Genomic DNA, 16,979 nt, shown 5'->3' with positions numbered 1-16,979 from the left:
GCACCCACCGGAACTTCATACATCACGGGTCCTGACCTCATATCGAACATGTTCCTTACCCGTATAGGGCTATCCCTGTAGTTCCAACATCAAAATTTGTCCCCCAGAGAAAGTGGTCTCTCTCTACTTAGCAAAGCCCTCTGTACTGCAATGGTGTCCCTGATGCCATTTCACCTTTCCGTCCAGAACCAGAAAACCAGGAATAACCTGGTATGGACTCTTTTCCCCATTAACTACTTTGCTGGAGCTGTCCCTGCAGTTGCATGAGGGATGGTTCGATAATTAAATAGGAACTGGGACAGTTTGGTTTCTAGTGAAGCTGTAAGCTGTTTCTTTAAGCCTACCTTCCAAGTTTAGACAGCTCTTTCCTCTAGACCATTGGATGATGGATGGTAGGAGGCTGTTCATCTATGCAGAATACTATTCAACTTTAGGAAATACTCAAGTTCCCTGCTGGTAAATGATGGCCCGTTATCTGTGACCAACATTTCCGAGATTCCATGCATTGCAAAAGATGCGTGAGGTTTTTCTATCGTTATCCTCATGTTTAATGGATGAAATCTATGCATGTCCAGCTACTCTGACTGGGCGTCGGCAATGACTGAGAATATTGAGCCCATGGCAGTACCTGCATGGTTGACATGTAAGCGGAGCCCAAAGTTTACCTGGTGAATGTGGGGGAGCCGCTGGTGGTATGTTGTCCTTCTTGGTACTTTGGGCTCTACCCCACCAACTCGGCTATGTCTGCATCCAATCCTGGCTACCAGACATAACTTCATTTTGGAAACCTCTGGGTGACCTGGTGGAGTTCAGCCAGAATTTGGTGGTGACCTTTGCTTGGGACAATCACTCTTGTTCCGTAATAATATGCCGTCCTCTGCTGTAATTGGGTCTCGCCGGGTCCAAAAAGGCTTTAAATTCTGGATGCAATGGCACTTTGGTGTCTGCCATCACCACCAGCAGTTACCATTTTGCCAGGACCAGCTCTTTCTGCGTCCAAAATCTGGCATTGTCAGCTTTGTCTGAATGTGTGTTCAGAAATTTTAAAATAATTATACACTCTTAGTGATGGTACCAACTGTAGTGTATCTGCCAGCAGGAGGTAGCTCAATGCATCCGCATCAGGTACTTGGCCTCCTGGATGGTTTTCCAACTTGTAATTATATGGACTTAGTACTGGTCTGTTATTATTTCAAATTTACATCCATAAAAGTACAGGTGGAACTGCCTGATTCCAAATATGACCACCAAATCTTCCTTCTCTATCTGGGTCAATTCACGCTCACATTACCCAAAGCCCTGGATGCATTTGGTATTGGACATTCCTCTCCATTGGGTCACCGATGAGCTAATACTACCTGATGCCGTTCGGGGGGCATTGCATGTCAGTCCCAGATATCATTTGGGATCACAGTGTGCCACCACCTTAGGAGGATAACAGCTGTTTCTTCACATCCCTGAAAACTATGACTTGGCTGTGCAATCATTTCCAAGGCTGACACTTTTTTAAAAAATAAGTTGATGCAAAAGGTGCCAAGATGGACAGCAGCTGCTTCTCACAAGAGATCAGAGTCAAAGTTATATCTTTATTTTGTAAAACGTTCTCTGATAAAAGGTATTCATTCTAGCCCAGGTCTTGCTCAGTCTTAAGGTTTGGATTCCAGAGTGAATTTTGTTTGAGACTCCTTCTGCAATCACTGAAAAAAACCACGCTGGTATTGAACTCCATTAAGGCTGGGTGACCATTTAATCAGATGTTTACTTTTATTGGTTCTGTTTGGGATGTTGCTGAGCAAATTAACTGTTCCAAACCAGATGTAGATGGACTTTCTAAGGTGTGTACTCTCCTGAGTACCAGCCTCTGAGTTTTCTTACCCAGTTTAAGTCTTGTGGGGCATTTTGTGGTCTTGGGTCTGCATAACCACCAGCAAGTACAATGGCTTGCTGTCCCTAAAGGAATGTTAGCCATTTGGCCAAGGCTTGGTTTGGTTTTGAGATTTTGCTGTGGGCTGAACCAGGGTCCCTATGTTCAGAGTATGTCTGAGTGAGGTAATGCAATTGTCATCACTCAAGTGATGTTGCCCAAGCTCAGTCAGCCTGGTGAGAGTATCCACTTCCATCGGAATACCCTGCAACTCATAAGCTTCACTTGCCGCATTTTCCAATGATCAAACAGGCACTACAACTGGTTTTAAGTCCATTTGGGCTTCAGTTAAGGAGGTGCTTTTGCATGATTTCATCATTAAACTCACTGTTGTTGCCGTTGAAATAATCCCACAGAGGCTAGTATCCCATCACCAAGTTACCCTTTATTTTCACATGGACACTGATCCGGCTTCTTCTGAGCTAGCTCTCATAGTGAACAGAACCTCCTGAGCTCCTGTACTTATCTGTCAGCCATGGCCCCCTGTTTGGACCAGATTAACAGCCCCAATCAGGGAACTCATATTCTATGAGGTCCACCTGGCTGGCATTGTTGACAAATGACTACAACAGAAACTGCTATTTTTCATCAATACTACCATAATGCAAGCAACTCATCTCTGTTTGGATCAAAATCCCTCTGGGCCATTAAGAATTTTGTGAAGGTACTTGTTAAGTTCAAATTAAATATTTTGTCTTCATATTTGCTTTCATTTCTGGTCACTTTGGGATCCCTCAGTTTCTCTTGATCCTATTCAAAATGCTCTTTACTTAAATTTGTACTGAACAATGTCAATAGCTTTCGCATTCTGGACCTCTTTTTCCCTTTCCAACACTTCTCATTTTTCATGCAATTCTCAAACCACATCCTTCCAACCTTCTCATGGCTTTTCCTTACTCTTCTCGTCTTCAAAGGCTTGTGACAAAAGGATTGAAGACCAGTTTCAAAATGTCTTCTTCAATCACTTCCTCCAGAACAGATTTTGTAATTTCACTGCTTCATTCACATGAAATGAGTAAAACTGCACACGCGAGTCATGGAGATGTACAGCACAAAACAGAACCTTTTGTCCAACTTGGACAAGCCAACTAGATACCTGAAATTAATCTAGTCTCATTTGACAGCATTTGGCCCATATCCATCCAAGCCCTTCCAATTCACGTACCCATCCATATGCCTTTTAAGTGTCTGGATCTTTTCTTCTATACTAGGCATTTAATCTTTCTTATCGTACTGATTGCATTAGAGTTTAAAATTGCATTCTTCTTCTCACAATGAAACTCTAGTGGTTTATCATTCTTGGTTTTTAATTCTTTACTCAACCAACCGTCCTAATTTTTCTGAAAAAGCATCCCGACCCGTAACTCCAGCTTTCCTGCTCCTCTGATGCTGCTTGACCTGCTGTGTTCCTCCAGCTCCAGACTATTATCTCAGACTCCAGCATCAGCAGTTCGTACTATCTCTAATTTATTTGCAATTCCTTTTCCCGTTCTAGGTGCTTTTCTCCCCCCCCTTATACACTTTACAGAGATCTCTGATAACTGAATTTTATCAAGATTAAATTGAAGATCTATGTTGAGGTTACTTCTAGGAGCTTAACATTGTGGCATTTTAAATCCTCATTCACGTTTTTTAAACTTCATGTTACTGAATCTCAAATATTCTCCCTAGATCATGCTTTCATTGAGAAACTCAACTTTCATGCAGGACATTGATTAATGTGGACAATCAGATTTTTTTCCTTTAATAACTGCTCAGTAGCAATAAGTTTCTCATGCTTGGTCTCAGTAATTGTGAAGAGACTGACAAGATCAGCATGATCAAGTAAGAAGTTCAACACAGTTATCAACATGTTACATCCACCCCAGCCCAAGCATTACTCAATAGGAAACTGAACCCTTCAATAGATAAACAAGGAATAATTCCTAAAATAGAAACTCTGTTTACGAAGTTACCTCATAACTCAACTTTGTGCTTGAACAAGTAGCCTCATTATTGCTTTTTGTTTCATCAAACCATGTGGAACACAAAAGTTATATAATTGATACTATTAATGACTGCTGTCTCTCCAAATAGTTATTTGTTTACTTGTTCTGTCAGAGGAGTAAAGGAGTATGTTTCCTTAGATACAAAAAGTCTATAAGACTCCAACAATATAATTCATTTTACCAGTATTCAATAAAGAATCTTCTTGACTAGCCTGAGCCACACGCTTCATGCTATTAGGTTCTGAAAAAGTTACATCTTACTAATACCATTTCCACTGGGTAGAAGCAGAATGGTTATTAGTTTGCTTTTGTGTGTCCCATCTTCTGGTAATGTGAACCTACTGGTTTCCAAACATCACTTTTATTCTCGATATTAATATTTCAATTGATTGGAACAACTTCTCTTCAGTCATGTCTAAAATGTGGCATTTCTTCATTTCTTGACAATTCAAGAAAATATGTGCAACCTGCAACTGGACTGATAATTATACACTAAAGTTCATGTTATCCAGCAACCCACTAATCAGATCCTCTGATAATCCTCCCAGATGTCACCGGCATAAACTTTAAACTTTGTATGTCTTTGAGGTTGGCGCATACATCAAAGCCATGTTTTCATTCAATTCCTGCTATTACTCAAACTCCAGTCGGTTAACTAGCATTTTTACTAACGTATGAACAGGGTTGGAGTTTGCCATTTCCCCCTCCATGCCTGGTTCATCATTTAAGAAATTCATGGATGTCCGATTGTAACTTCATATCCACGTGCCCAGCCACTCCTGATGAACTTTCACCATTTTGCCTACCCAGAATCAATTTACCCTACCCGAAAAATATACAAAGACTCTGATTCCAGCCTCTTTTCAGGAAGAAAGCATGAAAGACTCAAAACTCTTTATGAGAAACTTTATCTTATCGCGGTTTTAAATGGGCAACCAACCCATTATTCTTAAACAGCTATTCCTAATTGTAGATTCATTCACAAGAGGAAGCATTTTCTCCATACTCAACTTGTCAAGACTTCACAGAATCTTAAATATTTCAAACAAGTTACCTCTTACATTCCTAAATTCCAGAGGATACAAGTCTAGCCTGTCCACAACTCAAGTTAATCAACTTATGTCTTGGAGGAAGGAAGTGAATGTACAAATTTGCACTCAACACAAAAATAGGTGGAAAGGCTGTTTGCAAGAATGATTCAAACAGTTTACACAGAGAGAACAGAAACAGAAGCTGCTGGAAAAGCTCAGCTAGTCTGGCGGCATCTGTGAAGAAAAAAGAAAATCAGTTCATGTTTCATGTCTGGCAACCCTTCCTTCGAACTGATGGTAGCTGGATAATTTTCTTCACAGATGCTGCCAGACCTGCTGAGCTTCTCCAGCAAATTCAGTTTTTGTTCCTGATAGACAGCATCTGCAGTTCTTTTACTTTTACAGAGAGATATCGATAGGTTAAGTAAATGAGCAAAAAGTTGGCAACTCGAGTGTAATATGGGACAATGTGAAGTTGTTCATTTTGGAAGGGAGTACAAAAGAATAGAATATTACTTAAATGGAGAAAACCTGCAGAAAGCTGCAACACAAAGGGATTTGGGAGTTATTGTGCATGAAACGCAGAAAGCTAGCACACAGGTGCTGCAGGTAATGAGGTAGGCGAATGAAATGTTGGCCCTTATTTCGAGGGGTTTAGGTTCTGGTGAAACCACATCTGGAATACTAAAAGTAGTTTTGACTTACTTCTTTAAAGGAAGGATATCATTTCATTGGAGGCAGTTCAGAGAGATCTCACTAGGATGATACCTGGTATGGAGGGATTGTTTTAATGAGTAAAGGCTTAACAGATGGGGTTTATACGTACTGGAGTGAACAGGATTAGAGGTGATATCATTGAAATAGTTAAGATTCTAAAGGGGTTTGACAGTGTACATGTTGAAGGAATGTCTTCCCTTGTGGGAGAGAGTTTAGAAACGGAGAATGTAATCTCAGAATAAAGGCATTCCAATTTAAGACTGCGATTAGGAGGAGTTCCTTTTCTCAGACAGTTGAGAGTCTTTGGAACTCTGCTGCAGAGAGCTATTGAGGGGAGGGTAGGGGGCAATGGGGAAGAGTCCTTGAGTATATTTAAGACTGAAATCACACAACACCGGGTTATGGTCCAACAGGTTTTATTTGATACCACTAGTCATGAAAGCTTGTGATTTCAAATAAATCGGTTGGACTATCACCTGGTGTCGTATGACTTTCGACTTTGTCCACCTTAGCCCAATACCAGCACTTTCACATCGTATGTAAGCCTGCAATAGGTTCTTAGCCAGTAGGGGAATTGAGGGAAGTGGAGAAAACACAGGAAGGTAGACATGTGGAATGTTAGATCAGTCATGATCCTATTGAATGGCAGAGAAGGCTACAGGGGCCAAATAGCCCACTCCTGTGCTCATGTCTTATGGTCTTATGATCATAACCTGTCTATTTCAGGTAATGGTCTGGTAAAGCTTTTCTGAATTGCTTCCAAAAATCATTTACGTTCTTCTTTAAATAAGGTAATAGCCAATACCGTGCATAATGATCTGATATCATCAATGCCTTGTACAGCTGAAACATAGCATCACCACTTGAATTGCCCTCATTTTTCTCATTAGTTGTTGCTCATACATACTAGCCTTCAGTGATTTGTGTACTGGGATATCCAAATCCCTCTGAAGCTCAGTCTTCGGCATTATCTCACCATTTGGATGATGTGCTTTTTTTAAAAAAAATACTTCTCACCAAAGGGACAATTTCACATTTTCCCACATCATGATTTTTTTGTCAAATCTTTGCCTGCTGGTAATTTATCTATATATTTTGTAGTCTTTTAGATCCTCTTCACAACTTACTTCTATCTTTGTGCCATAGGCAAAATTAGCTATCATACCTTCATCTAAGCCACTTATATAAATTGTAATCATCTGAGCTCCCAGCACTGATCCCTGTGGCACACCACTTATGACATCTTGCCAAACTAAAAAGATTGAACTTTGCGTATTCTCTGCTTCTCACTAGCCAGTGAAACATCAATCGCTTGCCAATATGCTATTCGCTGCAGCAGACGCTGTTATTTTCCACAATTATCTTTGATGAGACACTTCAACAAAACACCTTCTGGAAGTTCAAGTGTGGTACCTCCCTGAGTTCCCATTTATCCATGTTGTTATTTCCTCAAAAAGATTCAATAGATTGGCTAAACACGATTTTACTTTCACAGATCCATGTTGACTGTGCCTGATGACCTTGAATGCATTGAAGTGCCATTCTCTTAACTTCTTTCCTAATAGTGTGTAACATTTTCCATACAGTAAGGGACATTAACCTGAATTACCTGCAGTTTCCTGCTTTCTGATTTTGCCCCATAGTTTGGACAAAAAAAAAGTGTTACGTTCACTATTTTCCAAACTATTAAAGGCTTCTGTCAAATCTAGGGAGCTTTGGAAAATTAAAATTAGTACAATGCAATTTCTACTCTAGTAATATTACACAAGTTAGTAAAGTTGTATTTACATAATGTCTTAGAAAATCTGCAGAATGCACAAATGCGTTTTGCAACCCATAAACCCATATTTCCTATAGTGTGCAATCAAGCATGTTTTGTTCCAAGGTGAAGGGGACAATCTACGCAGGTCAAGTGCTACAAATAACAGATGAACAACTGACTGTTGTTCTAACTCACCCTTCACAGATCCCTTCTCCTGCCTTCAACAAACCCCATTCTCCTGGGCACCACCCCAAGGCCTCCTATTCTCTCTCGATCTCTTCATCTCCAAATGCCATTATGACATCGATTGCCTCAACCTCTCAACCTTCTCACTCACTGCAACCTCTCCCCCATGGAACGTGCAACCCTCTGCTCCAACCCTAAGCTCACCATTAAACCCATGGATAAAGGAGGTGCAGAAGTGATAATGGCACAATAACCTTTACATCGCCGGAGTCAGGGTCCAGCTCCTCCTACTGCTCCCTCGATTATTACCCCCACCCCTGACCACCAAACAATCATCTTTCAAACCATTCACAATGTCATCACCTCAGGAGACCTCCCATCCACAGCCTCCAACCTCATTGTTCCTGCACCGCCCGTTTCTATCTCCTTCCCAAAACCCACAAACCTGACTGCCTCGGCCAATCCATTGTCACTATCTTCTCCCGCCCCCCCCCCCCCGAACTTATTTCCACTTAACCTTGACTCTGTTTTCTCCCTCCTGGTCCAGGAACTCCCCTCCTATGTACAGGACACCACCCATGCTCTCCACTTCTTTCAAGATTTCCAATTCCCTTGCCCGCCCCACCACCTCATCTTCACCATAGGCATCCAATCCCTGTTCACTTGTATCCCCATGCGGATGGCCTACAAGCCTTCCACTTCTTCCTCTCCCGCAGGCCCAACCACTCCCCCTTCACTGGCACCCTCATCTGCTTAACTGGTCCTTACACTTAACAACTTCTCCTTTAACCCCTCCCATTTCCTATAGCCTAAGAGGGTGGCCATGAGAACCCACATAGGCCCAAGCTATGCCTGCCTCTTCGTAGGATACGTGGAACAGTCCCTCTTCCGCAGCTACACTGTCCCCATCTCCCATCACACGGATGATTGTAGCAATGCTACCTCATGCAGCCATGAGGAGTTTGAACAGTTAATCAACTTTACTAACACCTTTCATCCCCAACTTCAAATTCACCCGGACCATTTCCTTCCTGGACCTCTCTGTCTCCATTTCTAGTGGCTGCCTCAAAACCAACATCTGTTTCAAGCCCACTGACTCCCACAGCTACATAGACTACACCTTCTCTCACCCACCTTCCTGTACATATGCTCCCCTACTCCCTACTCCCTATTCCTCCTCCGCGTCTGTTCCCAAGGTGAAGTGTTCTACTCCCAAACATCCCAGATGTCCTTCTATTTCAAGGATGGCAACTTGTCCCCTTTGGTGGTTGAAAATGCACTCAATCATATCTCTTGTGTTTCCCACACCTCTACCCTTACATCCCCTGCCCCCAACAAAAACAAAGACAGAACCCTGCTCTACCTCATAGACTACCCAACCGACCTCCATATCCAAAATATCATTCTCCACCACTTCCGCCACCTACAATCTAACCCAACAACCAAAGATATATTTCCCTCTCCACCCCTATCTGACTTTCATAGGGACTGTTCTCTCCGCAACTCCCTCATCTGCTCCACAATCCCCACTTACCCCACCATCCCCAGCAACCACAGGAAGTGCTACACCTGCCCCTACACCTCCCCACCCCACCTCCAATCAAGGCACCAAACCCTGCACATCTCTCAATGTGGACTACAGCATCTGCTGCACCCAATGTGGCCTCCTCTACATCGATGAATCCACATGGAGGCTCAGAGACTGCTTTGTAGAGCACATGTTCTCTGGACAACACCTTCCAGTTGCAAACCATTTTAACTACACCCACCCCCACCCACTCCCTGGGTGATATGTCCATCCTGCGCCTCCTCCAGTGTCACAATGACACCACCTGCAAACTGGAGGAGCAGCACCTCATGTTCCACCCTGGGAGCCTACAGCCCAGTGGCCAAAACTTAGATTTTACCAGTTTCAAAATCTTGCCATCCCTGGCCTCATCCCATGACCAACTCACTCTCTGATCCCCACTTCCTTGGTCTGACACAACCTGCCAATCTCCTCTCCCACCTATCCGCTCCTCCCACCTCCCTGACCAATCCCCACCACTGCCTACCTGCGCCCACCCATCACCATCCGACCTACCTTCCCCAATTCCACCCCTCCTCTCTCTATTTATTTCTCAGTTCCCTTCCCCCTCTCCATTTCCGAATAAAGATCCCGACCTGTAACATCAGCTTTCCTGCCCCTCCGATGCTGCCTGGCCTGCTGTGTTCCTCCAGCTCCGCACTCATCTGACTCCAGCATCAGCAACTCTGACTATCCTGACCGTTGATTTGACTTGGCTAATTTGAATTTGGATAAGAGAATGATTTGGATGATTTGGCTAGAACTTGGAGAACTGTCTTCCATTTGCTCAAAAGTACAAACATCACGAGCAAAATTTATGTTTATTCTTCATCTCCAAGTGCCAGTGCTCTCTGAACAATACAATGGAATCTTTTGCCGGATCTGTCAGAAAGACTTCAGGTTAACGACTCATCTGAAAGATGCCACTTCTGCCAAGCAGTCGTGCCTCAACACATGGAATTGTTAGTATCGATGATATGACCAAATCTTGAAGTGGGGCTTAAGCCCACAACTTCCTGGCTCAGAGTGCTATCAACTAAGACAAGCTCACAGTACTAAAGAGAACCTTTGTCTGCTTTAGAAATGTTATTACAGAGGTATTGTGGTATATTTTTATTTTTCGTCACTGCTTACAAAATGACATTCAGAGGAATGATACATTGCCTAGTTGCCTATTCCTGTATTGTGGGCTGTACATCATCTCAGCTATGGTATAAATTTAAGGTGCTGGAATCAGCCTCAGCCGTCTCATGATAAAAAGGAGAATTATCAACCAAAGTTCCACTTGTGGTCATTATTCTGTGAGACTAGCTGGAAATGCTGAATGGTGGTTGTTAGGTGGGGGCAGGCTCAGGTTCAACTGTGTCAAATACCCCACTAATAATCAATGGCAGAATCACTTGGGTGAGTGCTTGAAGGACTGACAATGCCTGTGAAAATAATTGACAGGTTAGACAGAGGATCTTGATCGGCGCAGGCTTGGAGGGCCGAAGGGCCTATTCCTGTGCTGTAGGTTTCTTTGTTCTTTTGTTCTTTGAAACCATAATCCATTTGGGGCACTAGGATTGAATGTCTTGGGCAGTAACACTAAATAGGCATTATTGTGCCAACCACCTGTTGCATTTAGTTCTAAATACTCAGCTTTATTAAACTCAGCGGAACTGTTAATTATGATCATCCAAGATTAATTTTTGCCTCATTAGGAAAGAGCAGCAAGGGTAGAAAATTAGAGAGAAGTTAACATCTTGGGTAATTTACAAAACAATATATTTAGTATATTCACAAAGTGTTTAAGGTTTGTTTACAGGTTATCATTTGTTATTGTCAATGATTTTACTGCATCACTTATAGTTACCGGTCATGTGACATAGTTATGAAAATATATGCTCCAAATCATAGAATATCTAAACTAAGCTCAATATTGCTACATTTCTGTTATGAATATAGGTGTCAGAGTTTGGCAACTTAAACACTTTTCACTGTACTCTTTGTAAAAATGCAAGTGACAATACATTGATATTCTATTCGATCTACTGATGCAACAAATATTTTAGGAAAATTAAGGCTAACAGTTAAACCTATTTTGAAGACTATCCAACCTGCCTCTATCCATAAACTCCAATGCATTTGCCTTCCCTGAATATACGTACAATTGTCGCTTGAATTCATTTATATATATGTCCCATTCTTGCCAATAGGTCATTGGCTGGATTGTTCATTTGTGTTGCAGAGTGGTGCCAACATTATGGATTCAGTTCCTGCATTGGCTGAGGTTACCATGAAAGACTCTCCCTTTGCCTGAAGTGTGGAAATCCTCAGGTTGAAACCACCAGCTGTCTTTCTGTAATGAGAGCTGCCGAACGATACAGTCAAACGATTGTGGCTTTGCCTTTAGTCTCGCCCAATGCCTTTTCTCTATTACTCATCACTATTTTTAAACATGTCATCACTGGTATTTGAAAATAGTAAGCAATTTTCCAAGATCAAACTTTAGATTAGAATTTTTTCCCAACAGAAGAAACAGATGGAACTACCTCAGAGTTCTTCAAAACTAAAATTGTAGGTACCTGGAAATACCTTGTTTGCTTATCTACGTATCCCTTCAAAGCTTATAATATTCTCCCAGTAGTATTGTGACTAGAATTAACATTTTCCTGGCAGGTGAGCAGGAGTAATTCACAATATCTTTGAAGGGTTAATAAGAAGTAGCCTGCCTGTGGCTGCAAATCTGTTAAAAACTGCAGATTATCTGTATAACAGTGCACGGTGACCAGAAATTGAGAGAGGATAACAAATAAAATAACAAATCAATTGGAGAAACTGCAAATTTATTGGTAAGACAATAGGACCGCAGGATGTGGGTACAAAAGTAGACCATTCAGCCCATCGATTCTACTCCACCATTCCATCAGATCATGCCTGATAATCCCCAATTCCACATTCTTCCTTATTCCCAATGTCCTGGATTCCCTTACTGATTAGAAATTGCTCTCAGCATTGAATATACTTAATGATCCAATCTCTACAAAACTGTGCTGTAAAAGAATTCCACAGATTCACAACGCTCAGAGAAGAAATTCCTCCTCATCTCTGTCTTAAATGGGCATCACATTCTTCCAAGATTGTGCCTGCTGGTCTTAGACTCTTCCACAAGGGCAAACAACCTCTCTGCATCTGCTCTGTCAAGCCTCAAGAATCATATATAGCTCAATAACGTTGCTTCTCATTCTTCAAAATCCATTGAGTACAATCCCAAACTACTTGCCTAGTGAGACTACGGCCTCTAATTCAGTGGTAGGAATGGTGAGAGCATGAGCCAGGGACAGCCAGGTAAGTGAATTAATATATTTTGGCAGTGGCTAAACCCAGAACACTATGTGTATAGTGTCTCCCACCCATCCTTCTCCTCTAACCAAAAAACAAGACTTTGTGTAGAGTTGGTAAGGTAAGCTTCTTTTTCATTCTCTTTGGAGATCTAGAGTCGACGGGACGGAAGCTAGGGCAGTTGCATGCTCCTCTTGTAGGATGTGGGAGGTAAGAGTCACTACTAGTGACCCTTCTGACTTCACCTGTGAGAAAAGCACCCAACCCCAACTCCTCACAGACCGGTGTTAGGAATCGGGAACTGGAACTGGATGAGCTCTGAATCATTCGGGAGAGAGAGGGAGTGATAGAGAGGAGTTAAGGGAGGCTGTCACACACAACTTACAGAATAAAGATAGCTGGGCGACCGTCAGGAGGGGGAAAAGGGAATAGGCGGACAGTGCAGGGATCCCCTGTGGCTGTTCCCCTCAATGATAAGTATACCGCTTTGGATAGTATCCAGCAGTCGACTTACCACAGGAAAGCCAAAGCGGCCAGGACTCTGGCACTGAGGCTCAGAAGAGAAGGGGGCTGAGAATAGGAGCAATAGTGATAGGAGATTCAATGGTTAGGGGAACAGACAGGAGATTCTGTGGTACTGAGCGAGACTCCCGATGGTATGTTGCCTCCCGGGTGCCAGAGTCAGGGATGTCTCGGACCGAGTCTACAGGATTTTTAAAGGGGAGGGGGTGAGCAGCCAGAAGTCATGGTACACATTGGTACCAATGACATAGCTAGGAAAAGGCACGGTGTCCTGAGAAGTGAATACAGGGGGTTAGGTTGGAAGCTAAAATGCAGGACAAGCAGAGTAGTAATCTCAGGGATACTACCAGTGCCATGGGCTAGTGAGGCTAGGAATAGAGATCAAGTGCAGCTGAACTGAACATGCACCGACAGGGCTGGTGTAGCAGGGAAGGCTTCAGATACGTGGATCATTGAGATACTTCCTGGGGAAGGTGGGAGCTGTACAAGGAGGATGGGTTGCACCTGAACTGGAGTGGCACGACTACCCTGGGCAGGAGGTTTGCTAGAGTTCTTTGGGAGGGTTTAAACTAATATAGCAGAGGGATGGGGATGGGAACCGGAACTACGGATCAGAGAATGGGATAGCTGATATACAGGCAGATACAGCATGCAGAGAGTCTGTGAAGAACGATAGACATTTGATATGACAAAGCTACAGTCAGTGCAACGGCCTGAAGTATGTCTATTTTAACGCAAGAAGTGTCAGGAAAAAGGGTGACGAACTTAGAGCACGGAACAGTACTTGAAGCTACGATGTTGTGGCCATTACAGAGACTGGATAACATAGGAGCAGGAATGATTGTTGGATGTTCCGTGGTTTAGATGTTTCAAAAGAAATAGGGAGGGAGGTAAAAGAGGTGGGGAATGGCATTGCTAATCAGAGAATAGTATCACAGCTGCAGAAAGGGAGGTCGTCGAGGAGGTTTGTCTACCGAGTCAGTATGGGTGGAAATCAGTAATGGAACAGTCACTTTATTGGGATTTTTCTGTATACCGCCCAATAGCAACAGAGACACTGAGGAACAGATAGAGAGACACATTTTGGAAAGGTGCAGAAACGATATTGTTGTTGTCATGGGTGATTTTAACTTCCCCAATATTGACCGGAAACCCCTAAGTGCAGACCGAACAGATATTGTCAGGTGTGTCCAGGAAGGACTTCTGACTCCATATGTACTTAGGCCAACTAGAGGGGAAGCCATACTGGATTTAGTGCTTGGCAACGAACTAGGCCAGGTGTTAGATCTCTCGGTGGGAGAGCATTTCAGTGATAGGGATCATAACTCCCTGACACTTACCATAGTCATTGAAAGGGATAGAAGCAGATGGTATGGGAAAATAGTTAATTGGTGGGTGAGGTGGCGTGGAATTATCATGCTATTAGGCACGAACTGCGGAGCATAAATTGGGAACAGATGTTCTCAGGGAAATGCATGACAGAAGTGTGGAGGTTGTTTAGGGAGCGCTTGCTGTGAGGACTGGATAGGTTTGTCCCACTGAAGCAGGGAAGGGATGGTAAGGTGAAGGAACCCTGGATGACGAGACATGTGGAACATCTAGTCAAGAGGAAGAAGGAAGCAAGGATCGGAGGGGGCTCTCGAGGGCTACAATGTAGCTACGAAGAAACTGAAGAATGCACTTAGGAGAGTTAGAGGGGGTATGACAAAGCCTTGGCAGGTAGGATTAAGGAAAACCCCAAGGCATTCTATACTTATGTGCGGAACAAGAGGATGGCCAGAGTGAGGGTAGGGCCAATCAGCGATAGTGGAGGAAACTTGTGCGTGGAGTCAGAGGAGGTAGGGGAGGTTCTTAATGAATACTTTTCATCAGTATTCATCAGTGAGAAGGACCTTGTAGTTTGTGCGGACAGTGTGAAACAAGCTGATATGCTCAAACAGGTTGATGTTAGGAAGGAGGATGTGCTAGAGATTTTGAAAAACATGAGAATTGATAAGTCCCCTGAGCCAGATGGGATATACCCAAGGTTACTATGGGACGTGAGGGAAGAGGATGCTGTGCCTTTGGTGATGATCTTTGTATCCTCACTATCCACTGAAATAACACCAGATGATTGAGGGTGACAAATGTTATTCCATTGTTCAAGATGGGGAATAGAGATAATCCTGGGAATTACAGACCAGTCAGTCTTACTTCTGTGGTGGACAAATTATCTGAGGGATAGTATTTATGATTATTTGGAAAAGCACAGTTTTATTAGAAATAGTCAGCATGGCTTTGTGAGAGGCAGGTCATGCCTCACAAGCCTTATTGAATTGTTTGAGGATGTAACAAAACACATTGTTGAAGGTAGAGCAGTGGATGTGGTGTATATGAGTTTTAGCAGGGCATTTGATAAGGTTCCCCATGGTAGGCTCATTCAGAAAGTAAGGAGGCATGGGATTCAGGGAAATTTGGCTGTATGGATACAGAACAGGCTGTCAAATAGAAGACAGAGGGTGGTAGTGGATGGAAAGTATTCAACTTGGAGCGTGGTGACTAGTGGTGGTCCGCATGGATCTGTTCTGGGATCTCTGCTCTTTGTGATCTTTATCAATGACTTGGATGAGGAAGTAGAAGGTTGGGTTAGTAAGCTTGCTGATGACATGAAGTTTGTGGACAGTGTGGAAGGCTGTTGTAGGTTGCAACGGGACAATGACAGGATGCAGAGCTGGGCAAAGAAGTGGCAGATGGAATTCAACCCAGAAAAGCGTGAAGTAATTCATTGTGGAAAGTCGAATTTGAATGCAGAATACAGCATTAATGGCAGGATTCCTGGCAGTGTGGAAGAACAGAGGGATCTTTGGGTTCATGTCCATAGACCCTTCAAAGTTGCCACCCAGGTTGATAAGGTTGTTAAGAAGGCGGATGGTGTGTTGGCTTTCATTGGCATGGGAATTGAGTTTAAGAGCCACCAGGTTATGCTGCAGCTCTATAAAGCCCTGGTTAGATCACACACAGAATATTGTGTTCAGTTCTGGTCACCTCATTAAAGGAATGATGTGGAAGATTTAAAGAGGCTGCAGAGGAGATTTATGAGGATGCTGCCTGGACTGGAGGGCAGGTCTTATGAAGAAAGGTTGAGAGAGCTAGGCCTTTTCTCATTCCAGTGAAGAAGAAGGAGGTGACTTAATCGTGATGTACAAGATGATGAGAGGGATAGAGTGGAAGGCCAGAGACTTTTTCCCAGGAAATGACTATTATGAGGGGGCATAATTTTAGGGTGATTGGAGGAAGGAAAAGGGGAGATGTCAGAAGTAGGCTTTTTACACAGAGAGTGGAATGCACTGCCAGCAGTGATAGTGGAATAGGATACATTAGGCACATTCAAGCGACTCTTGGATAGGCATATAGATGATAGTAAAATGTAAGGTATGCAGGGTAGTTTGATCTTAGAGTAGGTTAATACATTAGCACAACATTGTGGGCAGAAGGGCCTGTACTGGTCTATGTTGTATATTTTTAGTTCTACGTACTCAAGCTTCCCTTTGAAAGCTAATTCTTTCACGTTCATAGTTAACCTAATGAGCCTCTTCTTGACGACCTCCAATGTCAGTGTATCTTTCCTGAGGTAAGGAAACCAAAACTGTCCACAATATTCTGACTAGTGCCTGTGTAGTTTTGACAAGACCTCCCTATGTTTGTATTCCATTCCCTTAGAAATAGAGACCAACCTTGAATTTGCCTCCCTGATTACCAGCTGAATTTGTATGTTAGCTTTTTCTGATTTATGCATGAGAACTCCCAAATCCCTCTAAGATGAAGCATTTCCCAGTCTTTCTTCATTTAAATAATATTCAGCTCTATTATTCCTGACAAATGCATAAAATTGCAATTTTCCACATGTATTCCATCTGCCAAATTTTTGCCCACTTAATGCTTTATATTTCTTTGTCATCCTCAACTTGCCTTACTATTT

The sequence above is a fragment of the Stegostoma tigrinum genome, chromosome 8 (assembly GCF_030684315.1).
Source record: "Stegostoma tigrinum isolate sSteTig4 chromosome 8, sSteTig4.hap1, whole genome shotgun sequence".
Lineage (NCBI taxonomy): Eukaryota > Metazoa > Chordata > Chondrichthyes > Orectolobiformes > Stegostomatidae > Stegostoma > Stegostoma tigrinum.
Note: the sequence above shows the minus strand (reverse complement) of the source record.